Genomic DNA, 9,097 nt, shown 5'->3' with positions numbered 1-9,097 from the left:
TTCGACAGAACTTGAGTTCTGGAGCACATGACATGATTCCCTTCTAGTGATGTCATGCTGATATGCCTTGAAGGCATATTACAGCTTCTTGAATTGTTGGAGCTGCATTGTTCGAGGTAAGTGGAGGGAGTTCCATCATAGTCCTGGCTTGTGCCTTGTAGATGGTGGGCAGGCTCTGGGGTGTCAGGTGGAAAGGCATGGACTAGTCAGGGATGGTCAGCATGGATTTGTTAAAGGAAGGTCTTGCCTCACAAATTTGATTGAATTCTTTGAGGAAGTGACAAGAAGGGTTGATGAAGGTAGTGCAGTGGATGTTGTGTAAATGGATTTTAGCAAGGCATTTGACAAGGTCCCACACGGCAGATTGGTTAGGAAAGTAAAAGCCCATGAGATTCAGGGTAATGTGGCAAATTGGATAAAAACAAAAAAACTGCGGATAGTGTAGAGGATAGCCATAATGTCCAAAACAATATAGATGGGTTGGTGGAGTGGGCGGTAAAGTGGCAGATGGATTTTAATATAGAGAAGTTTGAGGTCATACATTTAGGGAGATCAAACAGTTACAGGGATTACAAAATAAATGTGAATATACTAAGACGGGTAGATGAAATGAGAGATCTTGATGTACAAGTACACAGGTCCCTGAAGGCAGCAGTTCAAGTAGACAAGGTTGTACAGAAGGCATATGGAATGCTCTCCTTCATTGGCAGAGGTATAGATTATAAAAGTAAGGATATAATGTTGGAATTGTATAAACCACTGGTGAGGCCACAACTGGAGTATTGTGTGCAGGTCTGGTCACCACATTACAGGAAGGACATAATAGCCCTGGAGAGAGTGCAGAGGATGTTTACAAGAATGGTGCCAGGGTTAGAAAAGTGTAGCTACGAGGAGAGATTGGATAGGTTAGGGTTATTTTCCTTATAACAAAGAAGGCTGAGAGGTATACAAAATTATGAGGGGAATAAATAGAGTGACAGGATAAAATTGTTTCCCTTGATGGAGAATTCCAGAACCAGGGGACATAGATTCAAGATAAGTAGCAGAAGGTGTAGGGGAGACATGAGGAAGAACTTTTTTATGCAGAGGGTAGTGGGTGTCTGGAATTCGCTGCCCAAGTTGGCGGTAGAGGCAGAAACTCTAAATTCTTTTAAAAGGCACCTGGATCTGCACCTAAAGTGCTGTAAGCTGCAGGGCTATGGGCTGGGTGCAGGAAGATGGGATTAGAAAGGGCATCTGTGTGTCCTCGGACTGGCATGGACAAGATGGAATGAATGGCCATCTTTGGGCTGTAACTTTTCTATGGTTCTATGGTGAGTTACTCACTGCAGAATTCCCAGCCTCTGACCTGCTCTTGTAACCACAGTATTTGGTTGGTCCAGTTTAGGTTCTGGTCAATGGCAACCTCCAGGATGTTGACAGAGCTTGCATTACTTCAGTCTGAGATTCCGCTGCAGCACTTAGATATTGGATAGTTTTTGTTTGTTGAACAATGGAAGCTGAGACATCAGCCAACAGATACTGCCACTCTGGTTAGATCTGCAGGTGTGTTCATGGAATTGGCCACTACTTCCATCCTGGAAAGGATGGGTTCCAAACTGTGTGCAAAGCCATGTGCTTGGTTGATGCTTTACTGTTCCATGCTCCTTAATATTGACCACAGGCTTTGTGGCAGATATGTCAAAGCAACAAACATTTCATTGTGCATACCCTTCAGTTTCTTTCTTTACCCTATCAAAGTCCTTTTCTGACTCCTCCGTAGTAGAAATCATGTGTGACTTTTCTCTCTGGTAAGCTGACACTACATATGTCTCCTGCCTTGGCTGCAGGTCACTCTTTCCATATGCAGATCCCACCTCTGAAGTGCTGGCAGCATCAGTAACTAATCTGGTCGCTGCCAGTGTGAAAGTGATGGTGTTTCCTCATTGTCACGATCTTTCTGCTCTTTCACCTCTTCCTCTTCCACCATTGCCTGGCCAGGTTGCAGTTTTTGGGTATCTGAAAAGAGAAAGGCACACGGATAGAGCTGGGGCGAGTTTGAGGGAAGGGACACAGAGGAGAGGTGACGGAGGACGAAGTAGGAGGTGCAAGCTTACACTATTTGCAGCTTGTAAATGGGAACAGATTGTTGGATGAGGAGGAAGTGGGGTGTGAAAAGGATTAGGAATGAGGATAATGTTATTTTTGATTTCAGCCCACCGTTGGCCACAGCCTCCATCATGGGTGTTTCAATGATGGTGAGTACCATGGGAGTGACATGCAGCTGTGTCTGTCCCTCTGGCTGTGCGCCATCTTGCCCTGCAACGGAGAGGCAAATATTCAGTGAATGTTGTGTAATTTCTTTGGGTCTAATGCCTGTAAGTTGTCATTTCAGTCACCAATTGCACCCCTCAAAGGGGAAGCATGAATGGGTCCACAGGGGGTCCCACATTTCTACACTTTTGGGAAAGTGAGTGCATATTAAATGTTATGTCTCCTGAACTATATATTTACCCTGGTGACAAATGAGCACTTCAATTCATCATACTTGTCTACCTCATCAAGTGTGATTGTTTTTTTCAGTTAGAGGAAAGAAAGGTGCATAAGGAAAGTCCAGTGATTTAAATAAATCCCTGGCAGTACGCCACTTAAACATGGCAAGCTGTAGAACAGTAGCCACATGTACCATTCTGAGGCCTTCCAGTATTTTCTCTCAGCTAATAGTCTCGGAGATCATGCAACTAAAACTAGGTGGCTTAAAGGCTTTCAGACATTTATCCACAATAGCTACAGTCAGGGGAGATCCACCTTCTCAAGGGAAACTAGGGATGGGCAATAAATGCTGGCCCAGCCAGCAAAGCCCACATCCCATGAATGAATAAAAAAAAAATCTGCTGTGCAGACCCATAAGTCAGTCAGTTGTCTGACAACATCCAACAGAAGGCAGTAGATTAAATCGGGGGGAAGCCCCAACATAGTGAGAAACGCGGCAAGTTGACAAAGGCATCAGGTCCCTTCGTACCTCTAGCTATCCTTCCCTGCATCTGTGCCCTTGTCACATATTGCAATATTTCTTGATCTGTTCTGTCCTTGATACCACAGGATTCTATTGGTTACCTGACGACCCGGTCCACTGTTCTTCCAGGATGATAACTATTAAATCAGACTGTATTCTGCATTGCTGCACATGATGGAGAATCCATGCAGCAGCATAGTGCAAACAATCTGTTTCTAACAATTTGCCCATGTCCAACCCATAAACTCCATCATCGGACAGCTTTCTCGCTTCCTTAACAAATTCATGTAGGAAAATTTCCATTTTGGGCTCACACTTTACAAACCATTTTCCATCTAGAATGAGACTTGTGGTTCTCACCTTTGGAGGGAGTTCATTGATCATTAAATACATAGGCCACGATGAATAACTGGAAGACGTAAACACTCGAAGGCCATCAGAGTTAGTAATGTATGAAGGGTTATTTCTATCACTGTTGTTTTCCATCCACAGCCATGTCACTGCAATAGGTGCCACAAAATTCTCCTCTACTTCTATGGTTCTCCCTGTATACTAGATTCGCTTGTAAAGCATCTCTCTGAAATTGTCTTTGCCTGTGGGCTGAGATCTGCAGTGACAAAACAATTGCCTTAATTTATATCAGGCTTGTCCAACACGTGGCCCATGGGCTGCATTGTGGCCTGCAAAACCTCTCTATGTGGCCCCCGAACAATTGTTGAAACTTCTGATAAGAGCGATCAGTGAGTTTGAAGATTTCTGCAGGGAACTACTACTCCAAGAACAGCCTGTTTCTCTCCCATGTTTTCTGAGCTTATCAACAGCAAACATGGGAGAAAAGCAACCTGTGATGCAAGGCGCAGCAAACACTGGCAACTGCGAGTTTGTGAGGATAGAGATTCAAGAGTGCACAGGGCCTCCGCTCACCACGCTTTCCCATGGCTCCGGTTACATTTACCCAACTCCCGGTGATCTGGCCCAGTTGCAGCTGCGTTCCCTTGGCTGTGCCCGGTTCTCTCCATGTTCAACCGGTTCTCGGCTCTCTTCTCAGCTGGCACCTGCTTTTGGTTACCGCTAGGCTTCAGGCCTCACTCCAGACCTCTTTTCTGCGCTTCCCCCCACCCGCCCCAATCGATTTAGTGAGGGTAGCTGAACGAGTGAGAGTGTGGCTGAGTGAGAGATTCTGAGGGTGACTGAGAGTCAGTGGCTGAGTGAGGGTGGCTGAATGTGTGGGTGGTGCCTGAGTGAGTGTGGGTGGGTAGCTGAGGGAGTGTAGCTGAGTGAATGAGGGTGGGTGGATAGGATTGAGGGTGTGTGTATATGTGTGTGTGTGAGAAGGGGTTTTTAAGAGAAAATGTGGGTGTGAGGGAGGGGAGTGTGTGTGTCTGACTCATTCGCAGTCACATGGTTCTCATTCACCCTTACCCCCACACACCAACATGCAGTCTCACGCAGTCTCTCAGGGGTGAGGGTGAGTGAGTGAGCAGCCTGAGACTGGGAGCGAGCTGGAGACAGACACTCTCACTGTTACACACTCTAATGGTCATCTTTATTTATTACTTTTTTTTTAATTGAATTTATTGTTTTGACAATTTTTCTTTGCTCAACGAGTTGTTCCTCTTATACGTCAGTTTTGTAAAAATTCACATTTCATGTTGCGTCGAACCTTATCTTTCCGAGATTTGCTCATCAGCAACCCTAGTGCAAGAAAAATTGAAATGTGCCCCCCCACCCCCCCCAACCCCATGCCAAAAAGCTGGATAAGCCTGGTTTAGATCTTTAACAACACAGAGCTCTGCACATCTGGGGCATGGTACTTGATCATTATCAAGAACTTTGAATGCACGGACATCACTGCTACAATACACACAATAGAAATAGCCGTTTGGTAGTACAGAACCTGAGTATTGCTGAACAAAAAGACATGTCTAAGCTTTTCATCTTGCACTCATCAGGATACTCGCAAGAATACCAATATAACGGGGAAAACAACAACTTATACTGTATTTGAAGGGAGTGCTGATTGGTTGGCAAGTGGCGTTGTTATGGAGAATGCACAACTGATGGTGACTGGCAGTTAACTGCCAAGCATTGTTTGAAATTCAAACCAGGCAGCTTGACCCTGATTGGTTAAGGCATTGCCCTGAAGAATGGGTCACTGAATGGCTGTCACTTATTTTGTTTAGCTGAAACAGGCGCAGTATATGTACATGTTCTTTCTGTCTGCAGAGAAGAGGGCCCTGTGTATTAATATATGCAGCTTCCAATATAACACAATTGCAAGCCTGGATGACAATCTTAAATTGGTTGTCAGTGTAATTCTTAGCACACTGAGATATATTTAGCAAATGTTGTCCAATCGCAGAATCACATCTAATGTTGGGCACTACGTTTTGAGTTTTGCAAGCACGGGCTGGTTGGGTATGATTTGTGCCCTACCCATTGCGAGCAGCATGGGATATTCCACATTACTGATTTGTGCAATCGACAAAACGTCTTTTTGGATTGACGGTAGCATCCTGTAAATGGCAAATACCACTTGTGTTGCTACTGCAAAGCAGCAGCGTGAAACAGCTAGCTTTGCTTGTTGCTCAAATTTTTGATATACCTTGCCCTTCCAACGTATTCTGTGGTAGACAGGGCACTTTTCAGGGCCGAATGTGATGGTCTTAGGCCTGTTCATGAGTTTGCATGATACACAGCGCAAAATGATTTGATCAGAGTAGCCATTATCCTGCAGGATGCCTTTGATGCTTGCAAAACTCAAAACACAGTGTTCAACACAAGATGTGATTCCGCGATTGGACAACATCTGCTAAATAATCCTTAATGTGCTAAGAATTACACTGACAACCAATTTAAGATTGTCATTCGGGCTTGCAATGTGGCACATTTGCATGTACTGGAAGCTACATATAATAATATGGGTCCTGTACTTTGCAGACAGAAAGAACATGTACACACATTGTGCCTGTTTCAGCTAAACAAGTGACAGCCATTCGCTGACTCACTCCTCAGGGCAATGCCTTAACTAGTCAGGGTCAAGCTGCCTGGTTTGAATTTCAAACAATGCTTGGCAGTTAACTGGTGCATTTTCTATGGCAATGCCACTTGCCAACCAATCAGCACTCTCTTCACATACAGTTTTCACTTATATTGGTATTCTTGCAACTGTCCTGTTGATTGCGTGCTGAAAAGATTAGACATATCTCTTTTTTCAGCAATACATACAATAGAATTGGAAATGCACATTTTTCCCACAAAATGTATTTATGAGAATTGATCTGGTGGATCCAAATATCAATCTCCCAAACATTGTGTTCACAAGCTCTGAGATCCATCCATCAGTGACAGACGACGAACGGTGCCTCATGATGAAGGATAATATCCACAATAGCGCTTCTGCCCTCGATTTTTGACATCCGTGGAAGAGGGGCTTATCGCGAGGTTTCCGGAAGTAATCACCTGCCATTCTACATTGGCATCAGGAATTTGTTCATCATCTTCTCAATGTGCATTTTCACTACCATCTGCAAAGAGAACAAGCATTGAGCAAAAGAGAGACTGGGAGATAAGTGTCTCTCTCCTACTCTGTGAACATTCTAGGAACATCAATAGCTAAAAATGTTAAGTGATGCTCACATTGTCCAACCAAAGATAGCCATGAAGCCAATTATGGTGATAGACATGTGCTCGTTCAGGCATCAGATTGTGTGGTGCATTTTCCATTGCATTGTCAATCTCCAGGTATTGAGTCCCAGTAAGAGGTTATACCTGTATTTGAGTCTGTTGGAAATCCTTCATACCTTCATCTTTGTCATCAGTTTCCTCTGGCACTGCTCTTTCCCTGGCTTCCTAAACAGAAATAAAGCTAATTTTCTGAATTTACCAGCTGTTTAATTTTTTTCCCAAGGTTGCTGCCTAATTATCTTGGCTACCTGGTGTAAGAGAAGATAACAACTTACCAGAGATGGTGCTGCATAAACTTCACGCCCTTTGTCTGAAATGTTAGCACCTGGAGCATCTTCCCATTGTTGTTGCAAACGAATTTCCATTGGCTGATGTTCAAGCTGGGCTGCAGCATGTTACTCTGTCAACAGAACCTGGCCACTGCTTTCATTCTTGGTTGTGTTCTGCACGGCAATGGCTGCTGCTGCTTCTCCAACTTGCTTTGTCCACCTATATCGAATCGATCTTGGAACCATATGATTTGCTCCAGGCTCTAGAAAAGCTTTATCCGTGCATTTATCAGCTCTTCTCCGCACCATCAGATCACAGGTGTTTAGGTTTTGAAAACAGCCCAATGACAAGTATCAACGTGACTGTACAGTAACAATACTGAACCCCTGGAATTCTGCGGCATTTACACAGAATGCTGTACATAAGCTGCAAGCACCTGTGCTCCATCAAAAGGATAGAGTGGAATTTTCCAAACCAGGGCTAAGTCCCACATTGGGGTGAGAACGGGGAGAGTTTCCCACCACGGAGGCCGGTGGGAATATGCGCCATATCGCGTGATGCTGGCCTAATTAATTATGCAGTTGGAGGTTTCCCAGCGTTTTGCACTGCGGGGCGGACTTGATGGCTCGCCATCGTTTCCAGACGCCATATTTAAAAAGCATCTGGACATCAACTTACCCACCTTTGAGGGAGAAGATCCATCTCCTGGAAGGTCCTGAAGTTAGAAGATCCACGTGGTTGATGCTCCACCCATCCGCCGCTGCACGTGGTGTTCCAGGGTCTGGTTGCTGGAGGCCTCCATCTTCCCTTCTGATCTCCGCGAGCTCCCCCAAGCCTTCTTGCAGATAAGTCCAACATTTGCATACCACATTGGCCCAGACATGTTCTGGATGGCATTGAAAACCCACTGGCAGCTTAGATAACTGGACAGAGAGGAACGATTCTGGTGGGGCTTCATCTGTATCCCATTAATGGGATGCAAATCAGATTCACACCGGTTGGAATAACAAACTGCCATGATGGGCGAGAATGCACGTTCCCACCATCATTTCACATCGGCAGCAAAATGACTTTTTGACTCCTGTAGCATTGTCCCACCCGCCATTAAACCCACCGCGGGTTGGGGGTGGGACAGCTGAATTCTAAGAACTTTCTCCATGTTACTTCATATACTCAGTCAGAAATGTTACCTTACCTACTCCTGATAAGCCTTCCTGCAATCCAAGAATCCTCATCTTGTGAAATAAAACTGCTACGCCTTCATCTTTTGATTTTGGGTGTTGTGTTTAACTTCGTATGCAATATTGTGTTCCACAGACTTGCAAAATCTATGATAATAATTACCTATATTGAATCAGAATATTTTTTAGCTTATTGTCTTTGCAATAAGGATCCGGAATTGAAAAAGGAGATAACTTTAAAGTAAGAGCGACAAAAAAAAATGTTTGTACGAAGGGATCCATTATGTTGAACAACCCTCTTAAAAGAGAAATGCTTTTTAAATTTAAAAAAGTCTAACTCAAAATCACATCCAGCTTATTCAGGCGGTGGAGGCTGCAGTCGGAATTATAAAGCCTGCCGGCATTAAAACTTACATTCTGTGGCGATCATGCACAAAATCTACCAAAGTAACCAGCTCTCGTATGAGGAAAAACAACCAGCATCTTCAGGTAGTTCAGCAGCCCAGCCTCTGCCGGCTCCCGCGCTGCGCCGGTTACCTCGCGGCTCTCCCGCTGCTTTGCCTTGTGTTGGCTCTGTCCTGCGCTGCAGTGGGGATGGTCCCCGTGGAGTTCGGCACATCACTGGATGCGGCGCCCAAAACAAGGGGCGCGGCGCAGCCACTCGGGGGAAGCTGCAATGAGGGCGGGGGTGAGGAGAGAGAGTGGAGGCTGGGGGGCATGAAAATAACAGGGGACTTTCCCAGGGAAGGTATGGCAGCACCAGGGTTGGCTATTTAAGCAATAGACAGCCCTGGGTACTATAACGTCACGGTTATGATATAAAAAAAATACAATTTGTGTATCAAACATCCCTGCGGAGTACAGCATTAACAATTATACATACCATCCCGCAAAAATGCCCACTTCAATGGCGTGAGAATGAAGTAACACCCAGACTGTTGTGTAACGCACAATTTTAGGAGCT

General features: G+C 44.9%; 1 long non-coding RNA gene across 1 annotated transcript; it reads right to left on the bottom strand.

Moving 5' to 3' along the window:
* Positions 1-1,470: 1,470 nt before the first annotated feature.
* LOC121279380 lies at positions 1,471-8,687 on the bottom strand. The gene is made up of 2 exons (XR_005943377.1): positions 8,548-8,687; positions 1,471-1,998 (listed from the first exon to the last, which is right to left on the bottom strand). It is a non-coding gene; the product is annotated as an uncharacterized LOC121279380 (long non-coding RNA).
* Between the last annotated feature and the right edge of the window lie 410 nt (positions 8,688-9,097).

Source organism: Carcharodon carcharias, chromosome 6 (assembly GCF_017639515.1).
Source record: "Carcharodon carcharias isolate sCarCar2 chromosome 6, sCarCar2.pri, whole genome shotgun sequence".
In the NCBI taxonomy this organism is placed as follows: domain Eukaryota; kingdom Metazoa; phylum Chordata; class Chondrichthyes; order Lamniformes; family Lamnidae; genus Carcharodon; species Carcharodon carcharias.
The sequence above is the reverse complement of the archived record's forward strand: the minus strand, read 5'-3'. Positions and strand labels throughout refer to the sequence as shown.